The sequence below is a fragment of the Pinus tabuliformis genome, chromosome 5_2, assembly GCF_031772625.1.
Source record: "Pinus tabuliformis cultivar Carrire ecotype Pingquan chromosome 5_2, CPIR1, whole genome shotgun sequence".
Taxonomy (NCBI): Eukaryota; Viridiplantae; Streptophyta; class Pinopsida; order Pinales; family Pinaceae; genus Pinus; species Pinus tabuliformis.
This window is the reverse complement of record NC_142306.1, coordinates 1,126,732,403-1,126,747,575: the sequence shown is the minus strand read 5'-3', so window position 1 is coordinate 1,126,747,575 and position 15,173 is coordinate 1,126,732,403.

The window sequence follows — 15,173 nt, the reverse complement described above, 5'->3', positions numbered from 1 at the left end:
CCTATGAGTTTAGCCTATATACCCTGATGTTCTTGCATCTCTGTATCCTAACACTCTTTGGTGTTCATGAGTCTAGTGCTACATGGTTAAAATCGTGGTCATGCCTTCTATTGTTCAAGGGTTAACCTTTTTCTTCCTCCATCAAACCATCAAGCATATCCTTTCATCATGCCCTCTATTGTTTAGACCCACTGCTCAAAGATTCCTCAAAAAAAAATCATTCATGTCCCGTTTCATGTCGATTAACATAGGACACATTATTTCCTACCTTTCAACAGGTATCTTCCTATCGACTCCAACACTCTATCTAGGAAGACAACACATTTTGTCATGCGGAAAGAGTCAATTTTGCGGACAAAACCGACCTCCCTAGAAGCTAAGGCTTTCTAGTGACAAACAAAACAATCAAGCACTATCTTTCCCTAAATATGCATTTAAAATACAAGCAACCAGGTGTTCAAGTCTTACCTTTAGTCCAACGTTGTTTGTAGCAGCCAAGCCTCTCCGATCCAGATGAGCTCCTTCTCCTTGAAGCCTGCATTCACTAACAAGCAAATGATTACATAGCACCTGAATAACTCACATAATAAAACATATTCATCATAAAGACCAAGGAGTTTATGAAACAAATTACATATAACAACTTGTTGAGAAAAATGAACTTAATTGTATTAATTGGAAACAAAAGAAACCTTACAACCAGTGCCTTGGTGTTGTGCAGGTCCCTCCCAGGGTCCAGCAAGAGTTCTCCTCTACTTTGATCAGCTCACCCACTTCCAAATGAAGCTAAGAAAGGATTGGAATCTCTCCTCTCAAGCTCTATAAGGGAGTCCTAATTTCAGCAGCATCTACCCTTAGGAATGTTCAGCTTTCAACCTCCCCTCCCTCTGGCCCAATGCCTGTATTTATAATGCTTTGGAGGAAGTTAAACAGGTCCACCATCAATGGGATAAGCTCCTCTTTCAAAGGGATAGCTCCCCTCTTCATGGGATAAGTTCCTCTTTCATTGGGATGCATGAACCATCTGGAGGTGCTCAATCCACATCAAACCATCTTCTAGAATGCTCTAGAATCGACCGCAAGTAAGTTTTTTGAAGTAAAACTTGTGCCTTTTGACTTTTACAGGGGTACACACCCACCCCTTTACAGACAGAGTGTACAAGTACGCAGGTATTATGAACTTGAGGTGCGTACACGCAGGTAAGAGTAAGAGAAACTGCGTAACCAGAGTTATATTGACTTTTAAAGGCTTTCTCTCTTTTTTGGAGTTTGACATGAGGAGCAGAGGTATAAGACTTGCCAAGGAGGACAGTATGGTTATTAATGGAGCCATACTGACTGCAAATAGTCATGGTGACAAATTTTAGTGTAACAGATTGCCCCCTAAAGTGCGAAGTCTGTAGTAGATTAGGGTTTTATATCATCTAGGAAGGGTGAAGCACTTTATCATTTCGAGGATTATCTTGTGGAGAGCCCAGTTGGAACCTGCAAATATTCAACACAAAATACATATATGAGATCATATCATCGCTGAGGTAGGCATTCCCATACTCAGATCAAAAACTTAACTAACAAACTAACTACTGCTCTGATATAGGAATGATTTCACAGTACATCATAATCATAGACTCATGTAGACACAGTATGGACGCATCCATCTGTTTATAATTAGTCTACTATATAATGAATACAAAACTCCTCGCAGCCTGGATGGCAGAAACTAGATCCAGGGTCTTCATTTCTACTTCCCGAAATAGTACGATTCTATCCATGTGAATAAATGAGTTGATGTCGAACATGGTAGAAACCACTTGATTACCAGTCAATGATGTAAACTGTTAACAAGTGTGAGAGAAACCACCGGTGATGTGAATGGCTCTCAAAGTACCCAGTACAATCCGTGAGATGTGAATGAATGTGTTGATGTCGAACATATCACGGAATCCTTCGATCGAAAGTCAATGATGTAATTTGTCGTCGAAGGTGAGAAACCTGCCATTGAAGCATGCAGATCTCAAGGTACTGACGATTCCTAGATCATCTTTCTAGATAATGTGCTGATGTCGATAGAAAGTGATCCGTTGCAGGCAAGCCCACAACACGAAATCATAGATCAAGTTGAAGAAATGTAGCTGTAAGGACTGACTCAGGGATGGTCAAGATGGATGACAGATATTTTGCAGATGAATGGTTTATTTGCAGTGACCTCTTGAACACATAACGACACAACAGATGGCTTGGTGACAATTGACCCAAAGTTAATACCCAGAAACCGGCTGAAGACTTTCAATGTGGTTTGATCAACTGTTAGGCAAAGGATTTCCCAACCCAGGTGAATGAAAAGTGTCGTGTTCAAGAGTGGTGATAAGGTTTTTCCGAGACAAAGTGTAACAAATAGGCTCATTTTTCTCTCTTTTCCCCCACCATTTCTGGCAAGTACCTCTTTATTTTTTACAAGCTTGAGGAGGATAACATTTGCTTGATTATAGGCTCATCCTTCGAATGAGTCCAACTTAGTTTAGATTCGAACCCTAAGAAGGAGTGGTTCGTTCCTGTTTGTAATCGAACAGGTCCTTTACTGTGAAATTTTAACGAGTCCAGTATAGGAGAAACTCGACGTTTTTCAATTTTAGAGAGTCTGAAAAAACTTAAGAAGACTCCAAGATTGACCTTTTTCGTAAATTTGTATCTCCCAAGCCCGAAAAAGTATAAAATAATACTTGAGAGAATCGCTTGATCTTTACGACCAAGGAGTACTTTCATGATTAGTGTCTCTGACCTGAAAAGTAAAAAGCGATCAAGGACACATCGTTTTATTTCCAATATCGAATTTGAAACGACAAAAATCCGGCAATCTTTTCATGTTTTTACGGTCAGAAAAGGGATGTAAGAGGACCATCTTTTAATTCCGTTTTAACGAGCTTAAAAGAAACGCTCGGCAATCTTTTCATGTTTTAGGAGTCAGAAAAGGGCTTAAAGATGACTCTGATATTTTTGTTTGTAAAAAATGACAATTTTCCCTGAAAATCCTTTATCCTGCACAAAAACCAACACATTACTCATACCTATTGAAGATAGATAAAAATACTTTGAAAAATACCTTTTCATGGTGAAAAATAAACAAATTTACCATTTATTTACCCAAAAAACCTATAAAAAGGGCTTTTACCAATTCATTTTTACCATTTTACTGTTGAGGAGAGAAAAAGGGCTTTTGGCAAGAAACTTCCCGTGGACACTGCGGAGAATCTGACCGTCGGAATCAAACGCCGTCTCTTCCAGGTAATTTTCAACATCCTCCTCTTCAATTTCATCCATTTAGAATTCTTTTTAAGGCCCCAGATTTCATTTTTGGGAGGTTTTGGGGTTTCAAAGACTGCCTCTCGGCGTACGCAGGCACCACACTAGGGACCCGCGTACCCCGACATTTTCTCAGTTGGAAAAATGTCAGGGGTACGCACCTTGCCTTCAGAGACCCTGCGTACCCACGCTCTGTTCCTAAAGGCGGGGTGCGTACTCCACGCAACAAGTTTTTAAACCCTAAATTCTCCAAAATGGACCAATTTTTTTTTATTTTATGGACTCTAATGGATGTTTTTTGGCATGTAGATTGTTCACCATGCTTGATTGGCGCGAGAGAGAGCACGAAGATGTTGATCTGGCTGCCATTAATCATCAACCATCAATTGATGCTTTGAAGGCATGCGGCCTTTATAAATACTGGGCCATACCTGGCATGAGGGCCCAAGTGAGCTTTCTAGAGTGGCTGGTAGAAAGATGGAACATTCAAGACCAGTGTTTTTATATTGGAGGGCACCAGCTCGAGATGGAGCCCGCAGATATCTACTTTCTCACTGGTTTTCCCAAGAGAGGCGAACACTTGACTCTTTTCGGGACTAGGCCGGGTGGCCAGTCCATCGCTAGTCTCCGACAAGAGTGGTGTAACACTCAGTCTCAGGAGAAAGGGATAGAGATCAAAACTATATCCCTTCCTGAACTTATGGTGATTGCCTTTACAGTTACCAGACTTTGCGGGGCTGCCGCTTTACACATTGCCACTGGATCCCAGATGCGGATGGCAATTGATTGCTATCGAGGTACCATTTTCAACTGGTGTGATGTTGTGTTGGCCAATGTAAAAGGCCAACTGACTAGAGCCAAAAACGGACAGCTAAAGACCTTTGGTTATGGGGCTTTAGTTGTGAATTTTGGCTTAGAGAGGGTTCCGATGCTGATCCCACAGCAGCTCACTGTTGAGGCTGGGCTTCCCCGAGAGCCCAAATTGATGCGATGGGTTGCGGTTATGGCCCGTCATCCTGATGAGGGGACGGAGGTTGTCCGATTTACTCCGGAGTACTTTCACTGGTTAGAAGACCAGGTCTTTTCTATATAGGATTTTCCTTATGCCGGAGTTGATTTTCGTGGAGATCCGGACATGGTTCTTCCACCGGGAGAACAATGGGATGACACAGGTAACTTCATTTTCCACAAGTTTTTTAAACTATCTATTTTTTTTTGTTTGTTTTATATCATCTCAAAACTGATAGTAATAATTTTCAAAATGCAGATGTAGGCCCACGACGTCCAGCCAATCTCCGGCCTTACGAGAGGAGACTACCAGTTGCAGCGGCACTGGCCCCACAGGACGAGGCCACAGAGACTTTGGCTGAGTTGGAAAGTGACCTGGAGCGTCTTACAGCAGATATACTAGAGACTACCATAGATGACATTCCAATCCGGCTTCAGCGCTATGTAGTCGGGGTCCCAGGACCTTTTAGGAGGTTCTTGTGTAGGGTGGCCCGTGCAGTGGTGTCATATAGAGATCATCACCAGTGATTGGATGGTCGTTTTGTAGACACATGTGACATTTTGGTTTTTTGTACTTATCATTTTTGCCGATCATAAGGTGCTTTTCAACCTATGATCGAAGACGATGTATTTTTTGACACACTCCTATATATATATATACCATTATTACCGGCTTATCTTGTAAATCATGTTATGGAATGGTTTTAAATTTACATGTATGATTATTGCAAATGTCTATTTAACATTCGAGAAGCAATTGCATCTGCTAATGTATTTAAAGACCTTGGAATATGCTGATATTCAATGTAATCAAACTCACGTTCCAAGAGACGCACTCTCAAAAATAACCTTAATAACACTGGATTTCTAATGGCATACACTCTATTAAGCTGTAATACAACGAGTTCAGAATCTAACCTCACTATCAAACTCTGAATCCCAAATGAAATAGATTCAGAAAATAACTCAATCACTGCACTGTATTCGGCAATGTTGTTTGTTGTTTGACCGAGGCTTACCCCATGCATAGAAACTAACTCATCAGAGGGCGAATAGATAACCCAAGCTGCGGAAGAGATATTTCGTGTACTACAACAAGCACCATCAGCGAAACCAATGTATGTTTGGAGAGGCATCGACATCTGCAACATCAAGAGTAAAACCAAGATATGCCAGAATAACGACGAAAACACACTCTCTAAGCTAAGCACACTGTCTAAACTAACAAACACACCAACTAGAAAGAAAAACTAACCTAACTAAAAATCTCCATACCCATCTTTTAAGCATAATACCTCTTTAGGTAAAGTCCATTTCTAGGTTTATCCAAAGAGTCCCCGTCAAAGTCTACCAACTCATAGGCCCCTTTTGCTAGCTTTCGCTTGACAATATAGGGCCCATGCCACATAGGAACGAATTTTCCAGCACCTAATTTATCATTAGCTTGATCATACAATAACACTAGGTCTCCTTCTGAAAAATTTCGAGGGGTCACATTTCGATCATACTGAGCTTTCATACGTTTTACGTGAGTCTCGATCGCCAATGAAGCATCACATTGATTCTCATCTAATTGAGCTAAGTATAATAAACGCTTTTCCTCTTCAGAAGTAGCTGGAAGTAACTCGATGGCCATTTGTAGTGACGGGATTTCGCATTCAATGGGTAGCACAGCTTCCAAACCATAAACTAGTTGGAAAGGAGTGAACCCTGTTGATGTTTTCACTGAGGTTCGGTACGCTAAAAGCGCTGAAAATAACATGTTGTGTCAATTCGACCGATGAATACCAATGATTCGTCGGATCATGATAACTAAAACTTTGTTGATGGACTCAACCAGAACATTCGCTTGTGGATAATAAGGAGTTGAACTATCGTGATGCAAACCAAGCTGGCCTGTAAGTTCTGTCATCATGATGTTTCGAAAATGGCGCCCATGGTCAGTGATTATCGCTTGTGGGAGACCAAACCTAGCAATTATATGATTGAATACGAAAATTGCAGCTATCTTGCTGTCTGCCTCGAATGTAGGCATCGTCTCGGCCCACTTAGTAAAATAATCTATCGCAAGGATGATATATGCATGCCCCCCGGCCGAGTGAGGGTTACATGTAATAAAATCGATACCCCATTTGGCAAAAGGACCAACGGCAATTATAGGGTGGAGAGGAGCAGGGGGAGCGCACATCTTTTGATCAAACACTTGACAGTTGTGGCATTTTCAGACCGCAGTAATACAATCTTTAAACAAGGACGGCTAGAAGTAGCCAGCGCGCAATATCTTTTGGGTTGTGGCATACCCAGACATATGACCGCCACACGCTCCAGAGTGACAGTCATTCAAAACCCTTTCAGCTTCCTCATGTGTTAAGCAACGTCGAAAAACCAAGTCCGCCCCACGGCGATAAAGAGTATCTCCAATAATTTTGTATTGTTGGGACTGGAATCGAATTTTCCGACGTTCCGACTTTGAAAATTCGGGCCGAAAGGATTGGGTTTGGAGATAGACGATGATATCCCCATACCACGGATCTAAAGTGCTGATTAGAAACAAAGATTCGTCCGCAATGGGCTCCTCTGCCACAGTTTCCGTGTCAGCACGCGGGAAGTCACACATTAACTCTGCAAAAACTAAAGATTTCTTAGACTTAGATTTCTCAAACTCCAAGTCGAACTCCTGCAGGATAACAATACATTTAGAGTACTTGCCCCCTAGCAATTGTTTAGTCAAAATGTAGATCATAGGGTTGAAATCCGAAATGACTATAGTTTTGCGTAGTAAAATGTAGTGACGAAAACGTTGGACAGCTTGAAGGGCTGCCAATGCCAATTTCTCCACATGAGAGTATTTTAGCTCTGTTGGATTTAACGTCCGACTAAGGTAATATATCACATGTTCCGTTCCGAATTCATCTTCCTGAACTAAGACCATTCCAATGGTGGAATGGGAGGCGGCGAGATACAAAAAGTAATGCTGATTGTAGTTGGGAGGATGCAGCAATGATGCATGGGTCAACGTGTGCTTGAGTGCATCAAAAGATTTCTGAGCTATCTCATCCCAAGAGAATTGAGCGTTCTGTTTCAACAACTGTGTAAAACCCTTTGTAATCTCGGCGTAGTTAGGAATGAATCGTCGTAAAAAGTTTGCTTTCCCCTGCAAACTTTGGAGTTGGCGAAGACTCGAAGGAGGAGGAAATTTGATGATAGCTTCTACCTTCGAGGGATCAACGCGAATGCCAGATTTCGAAACTACAAACCCCAGTAATCGACCCGTTTCTATATAGAAGACACATTTGTGTGGGTTCAACCGAATTCAATAATGCCTACACCTCATAAAGATTGCTCATAAATGGACGAGGTGATCAGCTCGATGTAATGAATGAGCAGGCAAGTCATCGAGATAGGGTTGCACAATGTGTTTGATGTCATGAAATGCATAAGACATCGCCCTCTGAAAAGTTGCTCCGGCATTCTTGAGCCCAAAAGGTAATTTGCAATAAGCAAATGTCCCCCATGGACAAATGAAAGTCGTTTTTGGTTAATCGGTAGGTAGAATATTGATTTGATTGTAACCGGAAAAACCATCCATAAAGGAAAATATTTCACTGCAAGCACAATCATCAATGATTTGATCAATATAGGGTGTTGGGTAGTTGTCCTTTGAACAAGCTCGATTAATGTCCCTATAATCGATGCATATTCTTATTGTTCCCTGTTTTTTGTTAACCGGAACAATATTCGATACCCAATCCGTTAACGGGATCGGATAAATGAAACCTGCTTTCAACAGTTTCTCAACTTCTGCTTTAATTGCAGCCGCTTTTTGTGGGTGAATCTGACGCAAACTTTGCCAAACGGGTTTAGCATCCGGGTAAGTCTTGATCTCATGAACAACAATCACGGGATCAATTCCTGGCATTTTCTCATAGGACCAGGCAAACACGTCGCAGAATTCTTGAAATAGGGCCTTGTATGTCTGAATTTCGTCATCTGTACACGAGGCACCTATATGAATGTTCTCAACAATTCCAGGCTTAACCGAAATGTCAATGGGAATAGTTCGAGAAATGTTTCCCAAATTCAGCTCTGAATCAGGATGTTTCATGGGATTCTGAGCTTCCTTGACATATTCAGCTGTAAAAATTGATGAGAAATCATTTTCAAAACGATCATCCTCAGGTAAAAATGAATATCTGTGATGGAGATCTTCCCATGGTAAATCGTCTACACACAGGACTTCACGAAGTTTCTCGTCAGATGAAACAACTTCAGGAAATGCTATTAACTCCGAGGTTGATGTGAAAAGTGATTCCTCACAGACCACATTCATTAAGTCTTTTTTGGTTGAACACGGGTCGGTAAAAGACTGCACGGCTTCATAGGCAATTTCATATGGACTCAAAGGCATAGCATCACCAAATGAGTCTATCTCAGATTCAGAAGGAACGATCCAAGGATCATCATAAACAATGGTGTCTGATGTAATCATATGAACGGATGCAAACGAAGACAATGCGTTGATTGGAGGAAAATGAAAAGTTCCCAGTAAACCGACATCTTTAACTAATCTTACTCCAACATCCTTATATGGGATAGTCGTTTTACCGACATGATGAATACTCTCTGAAGAGGTTGGGTCAGATGAAAAGTAAGCCAGCCGGTCTATTGTTACGATCTTGCCATTATGTGGAAACTTTATTACTCGAAAGACCGATGAAACGACCGCTGTCATAGCGTAAGACCAACTTCGACCCAAAAGAAGGTTGTAGTCTAGAGGAGCATCAACCACCTCCACATCTAGACTAACGGTTTTTTCTTCAACCCCTATAGGCAAATCCTGTAGAATGCCAAAAGGATGAAACCCACAGCCATCAAAGGCCTTAAAAATTGTCGGGGATTGATTTAGTGAAGGAGAACCAAGTGATCTCCAACACTGTATCGACATAATACACATGGAAGCTCCCTCATCAATTAAAGTCCGATGAATAGGCCCGTTTTTTACTATCACTGGGATCTGGAAAGCCATTTGATGAGGCAAACTCGGTGTACTATTTTCTAGATCAAAGATTATTAGGTTCGGGTCCTAAACATCAACAGCTCCTATAGCCGACAAAAGTAATTTTCGCTGTGCTGGGCATGATTGCAGCACTTCCAAAGCCGACATTGCTAAGGGTGAAACAGCTAAGTCCTCAACAATGTTATAATTCTGTGCCGCTCTCGCATGTGTATTGAAAGCAGACTTTCGAAGTATACCCTTGGCGGGCGGTTTGATTACCAAGTCTAGATTAGGCTTCTCGATCTGTAGTGGATCGGAACCGGGAGCTGAGGTTGATGGATTAGAATATGAAGATTCTGCTTCTTTGCCATCAACAGGACTTTTACTACCATAATCTTGCGATCGAGTCGCAATCCTTACATGAGACATCATCAATATGGGTTCTTCACTGGCACTCGAGGAAGAACCTATCATCTTACTATCCTGCTTTGGAAATGGATCATTCAAAACAGCAGGAGTTTGGGAACCTTTGACGATTTTCACAACCTCTGCTCGATGAGGGCAGTCTCTTGTAAAATGTTCTTCCTCACAAATGAGACATGGATAACGAGGTTTGCGTTTTTCATCATTGGATTCCGCCTTTTTAGTTTTCTCCTTTGGAGTTTTGTCTGCTTTATTCTTCTTCTTCCCTTTCTTTTTCCCACCGGATTTTGATTTAGCTATAGATGACTCTACAGCATGAATATCGGCGGAAACCTCAGCAGAAGAATCTCCTGTCGGGGAATCAGGCAAGGTTATGATAGGAGAAGAATTCTTTGAGGATTTCTTTTTGCTTTTAGTGTTAACCGTACCAATCATACCATCAGCAGCATGAGATCCCGAAGGAGCTGCAGCGATTTGATTTGACTTAGGAAGATCCGGGATCTTTTTGTGTAACGTACCTGACTGAGTATAAACTAAGTCAAGGTACTGCGCTTGAGCAATCACTTGCTCCTCAGTAACTACTCCGGCCTTAGCTACGTCTTCAGTAATCTTCGGTAACAATGATTTAACAAACCATTCAGCTAAGATCTGGTCCGGGATAAAAACTTTCACTAACCGCCTTCGACGTCTCCATTCATGAATATGATCGGAAATATAAGTGGACGTCGATTGCTTTAATGAAGTTAGTAACTCCGTGCCATTATCATATCTGACCGGCAACTGAAAATGAGTTAAAAACGAGGTAGCTAACTGGCTAAAATTATAAAAAGAGGCCCGTGGTAACTCAATATACCACTTGGCTGGAAGACCAATGAGAGTGCGCTGGAAAAGACGTAAGCGGATCGAATCATCCGAGATGGAATTAGAGGCACACCAGAGGTGGTAAGTCATCACATGATTCGACGGGTCCTCTCCAGACTTTCCTTCGAACTTGGGAATGTCACTGGGCAACTTATTTGGCATTGGCGGCCAAAACGAAAGATAATTAATTGGATCGTTTGTTAGGCGCGAAAAGTCTGGTAAGTCCAAAGTTGTGATAAACGGTAGCTGCCGATTAGGATCCTTAAAACTCTGAGTCATTATACCAGCCCTAGAAGGAGGATATCCAGGATAACTAGGAATGGGAATCGCATTCGGGATATTGTATCCTCCTGGAAAACCAGGATTAACCGGACCATACTGGGGTTGTTGTGGTTGTTGATAAGTGTACCCAGGATACGGTTGATACTAGTAAACTGGCTGCTGGACAGCAGGACCGAATTGGTACTGTCCCTTGTATGGTTGATAAGTGAATTGTGGTTGACTTGTGACAACCGTACTTAAACCAGGTTGTCCTACAGGCATCTGAACCGTAGTTTGAATCGTGGATCTAGACGATGGTAAAGATGTCTGAGGAGTAGATATAGGAACAGTAGAAACTGGAGCTGTCGATACTCCAAAAGTAAGTGGGGTAGATTGAACAGATGTTGCGGCAGTTGCAGCAGTCGTTTGAGATGGAGTACGAGGCAAAATAGGCCCAGACTGAGAAACTACCGAAGGTACAGAAGTTTGAATATTAGACTGGACTGGTTGCTGGGGTGAACCAGAAACTAAGGGTTGTCCAGTTTGAGATGACAACTGTACATTTGGCTGCAACACCTGTTGAATTTGCGATGGATCCCACACTATGTTCATTCTGGGGTATTGACCCATAACAGGTTGAGGATATTGAGATCCATAACCGGATTGAGGGTAGGATCGATAATTGAAAGGTACATTTCCCATACCTTGAACATAAGATTGACCTTGGGGTGGTTGGAAACCTTGATTCAAGTACTGACCTTGGGGTAGATACCCTTGAGGTATGTACTGATACTAGGGTTGACCTTGAGGTATAAATTGATACTGAGGTTGACCTTGGGGTACATATTGAGGCTGGGGTTGACCTTGAGGAATGTACTGCACCATGGGTACATACTGTCCTTGAGGTTGCCCCCCAGACACAATTTGTGTACCTTGAGGTTGAGAATTGGGAATAGAACCTGACATCATGAAAATGTCTCCTACGCTCAACGGTTTATTACCATTGTTTCCAGTTAATAACCCATGTTCAATGGGTTGAGGAGATGCTCCCGCAAAAGTACCAGAAAGTGACTGATACCCAGAGGGAACAGAAGGACCATCATACAAAAAGGATTCAGGCGATTGAGTAAACATGGACGACTAACCAGACATATTTACAGGAGTATAAAGACCCCTAGGTGGATAAGGAGCACGAGGTGGTGAAAAACTTAACCCTGCGTTGTCCAAATAATTAGTTAAAGAAATATACCAAGTAGTACTTCTAGGTGGACTGTAAAAAATTGATTCACGCTCCCTTAGATCAATAGTAGGTTGATTTTCAAGGATAGGGATGCCTATTTCTTCTTCCAGAGCAAGTTCTTCAATAGCTATCAAACCAGAAGGAAGATTTTCAGTGATTACTCTTTCTACCCTAGGTGAATTAGGAGCACTAGAAGTTGGAGAGATTAACCCCGATGTTGGAGTAACAGGTTCAGATATCTCAGGTTCTTCACCTATATCACTAGTAGACGAAAAGCTACCAGCAAGTTTGGAAACCGAAAAAGCTTCAGGATTATAACCTATTTCTAGAGTTTGGTAATCAGGATGAACAACCAACGAAGACTCTCCTTCTTTAGGTGACCCTACTTTACTGCCACTAGGAGTTACGAGGACTTTCAAACCTTCGTAATGACCCAGGACGCCTTCAGGAGGTTGGCCCCGAAGTCTACGGGACTTCCTCAACAAATCGGCCACGGTTACAACCTCAGGAGACTGGCCCCGAAGTCTACGGGACTGTCTCGGTAATTCAGCCACAGTTAAAACTTTTAACTACTGCACACGCAAACAAAATAAAATCTCAAAGCAAACCACCTAAAGTCTCTAAAGAACCAAACAAATTCAAATCACATGCCTAAAGAATCTAGGGCGTCAAACCACACACAAACAGTAACCTTTCGAACCGAAAACACTAGTTGGTGATGAAATCCAACATCGCAGAATTCAGTACAGAAGTGGCGGGTGGAACAGTTACCCCAGCAACCTGCTTAATGAATAGATTGGACCAAGTTTCTCCACTTTAACCGTCTCGAGTGAAGTGAACCCCCCAGAAAATCCAAGTGAGTCTAGCCGATGTCTACTCTAGGTACAGTGGGATCTTCCCTCCACCATCACCTTAGGAAGAATCCTAAAGACAATAGTCACTAAGGTCACCAACAGCAACAAATATACCTGGGGGAACAGTCTACGATCCGATATGCACGCAAGGGCAGAGTAACAAGCTCAATCCCCTTGCCGGCTCCTTGACAATAATCCAAGGTTTACCGACAAGTGACCCCAGGCTCCTCGACAATGGTTAATCCGAGGTTTACCGTTTGTAGTACGTGCATATCTGGCGTCGTTCCCAATGAAGGAGGATTGATTCCCTCACTGGTTCGGACACGATCTCGTGCTTCTCCTTTAAGAGGAGCTTTCCCAGAGCATAAATGTAACAATTGGATTTATCCTACCGCAAGATAAGCTACTTGTTTTTTTTTACTGTCTTGGAGAGTTAATTACTCTCCTACTCCAAGACACTAGCCTGATCTATGTTGGTGTATCAGAGCCCTAGTAAATAAAAAGTTACTACGTTAATTTTACTTTAAGCGTTAATTTTTATGGCTTTTCTTTAGGACAAAAGGTAGCGGAGATGAAACTTATGATGTGTAGACTCGACTCAAATCCACTAAAAAGATGCACCTAAGATGATTTAAACTATCTTTCATTTTCAATGAATTCCCTAGCTAAGAGATTCGGAGAATGCAAAATTTATAAAAACAACTTTCTTGGCAATGAAAATCAAAGAAACAATATCTTTATCTTTTCCAAAGCACACAACACACGACCACTAATTATTTCACGAAAACTTCCTTTCTCTTTTCAAAGACTTCAAACGCTACTAAAACAAACTTTCTTCAAAAGAGATTTTGTATTTTTTCCTATTTTAACAAAGCATGTAAAACTACTTAACAAAAATCAATTTTAAGATCTATGAAAAGCTAAGAGAAATTTACCTAAAAGCAAATCTAAGAGAAATTTACCTAAAAGCAAATCTAATGAGGTAAAAGCCTACAAAATATAATTTCAGGATGTTTTACTCGGTTACAATTCAACCAAGGACTAATTCATGCAGAATCATAAATTAGTCAAAAACAAAAATAAAAAACTCTTGTTCTTTGTCTTAAGAATGAAATTCACAGCTTAACAAACAAGCCTTCTTGAAATTCTGCAAAGAGACAACACAATGGTAGGTTTCTCAAACAAAGGTGATTTTACGAAAGGTCTAACTCCTAAGAAGACTGAAAAGACCATGGATATCCAAGGTTTTTACAACTTCTAAAGCCAGAGTCACTACAAGACCAATACAAAAATCAAACCTATGGCTAGAATTTCTATGAACTTCACTAAAACCCTTGATGCTAATGAAACAAGCTTAGATGAAAACTTCTGACAGGTAACCAGTGGATCTGGGCAGCAATAAATAAGCTATAAACAAGATCTAATAGGTAAAAAAGGAAAAAATGGAATTTTCTAAACTTTTGACAGGGTACGCAGGCAGCCTATTTTCACAGGTGCGGCCACGCTCTGTGTACAAAGCAGAAGTGTGTACAGGAAGTGTGTACAGGTACGCACTGTGCTTAACACAGAGGGTGCGTACTGCTCTCAAAAACAAGAAAAATAAAAAACTAACTCAATCCTAAGCTATTCCACCCGAATTCACAGTCAATCAGTCAAAAACCAGAAAGAAATCAACTTTTCTCAAATCAAAGTATCAATCAAAAGAGAAATCAATCAAATCCATGGATTCCCTAGTGGAGTCACCATTTTGTCATGCGGAAAGAGTCAATTTTGCGGACAAAACTGACCTCCCTAGAAGCTAAGGCTTTATAGTGACAAAAAAAACAATCAAGCACTATCTTTCCCTAAATATGCATTTAAAATACAAGCAACCAGGTGTTCAAGTCTTACCTTTAGTCCAACGTTGTTTGTAGCAGCCAAGCCTCTCCGATCCAGATGAGCTCCTTCTCCTTGAAGCCTGCATTCACTAACAAGCAAACGATTACATAGCACCTGAATAACTCACATAATAAAACATATTCATCATAAAGACAAAGGAGTTTATGAAACAAATTATATATAACAACTTGTTGAGAAAAATGAACTTAATTGTATTAATTGGAAACAAAAGAAACCTTACAACCAGTGCCTTGGTGTTGTGCAGGTCCCTCCCAGGGTCCAGCAAGAGTTCTCCTCTACTTTGATCAGCTCACCCACTTCCAAATGAAGCTAAGAAAGGATTGGAATCTCT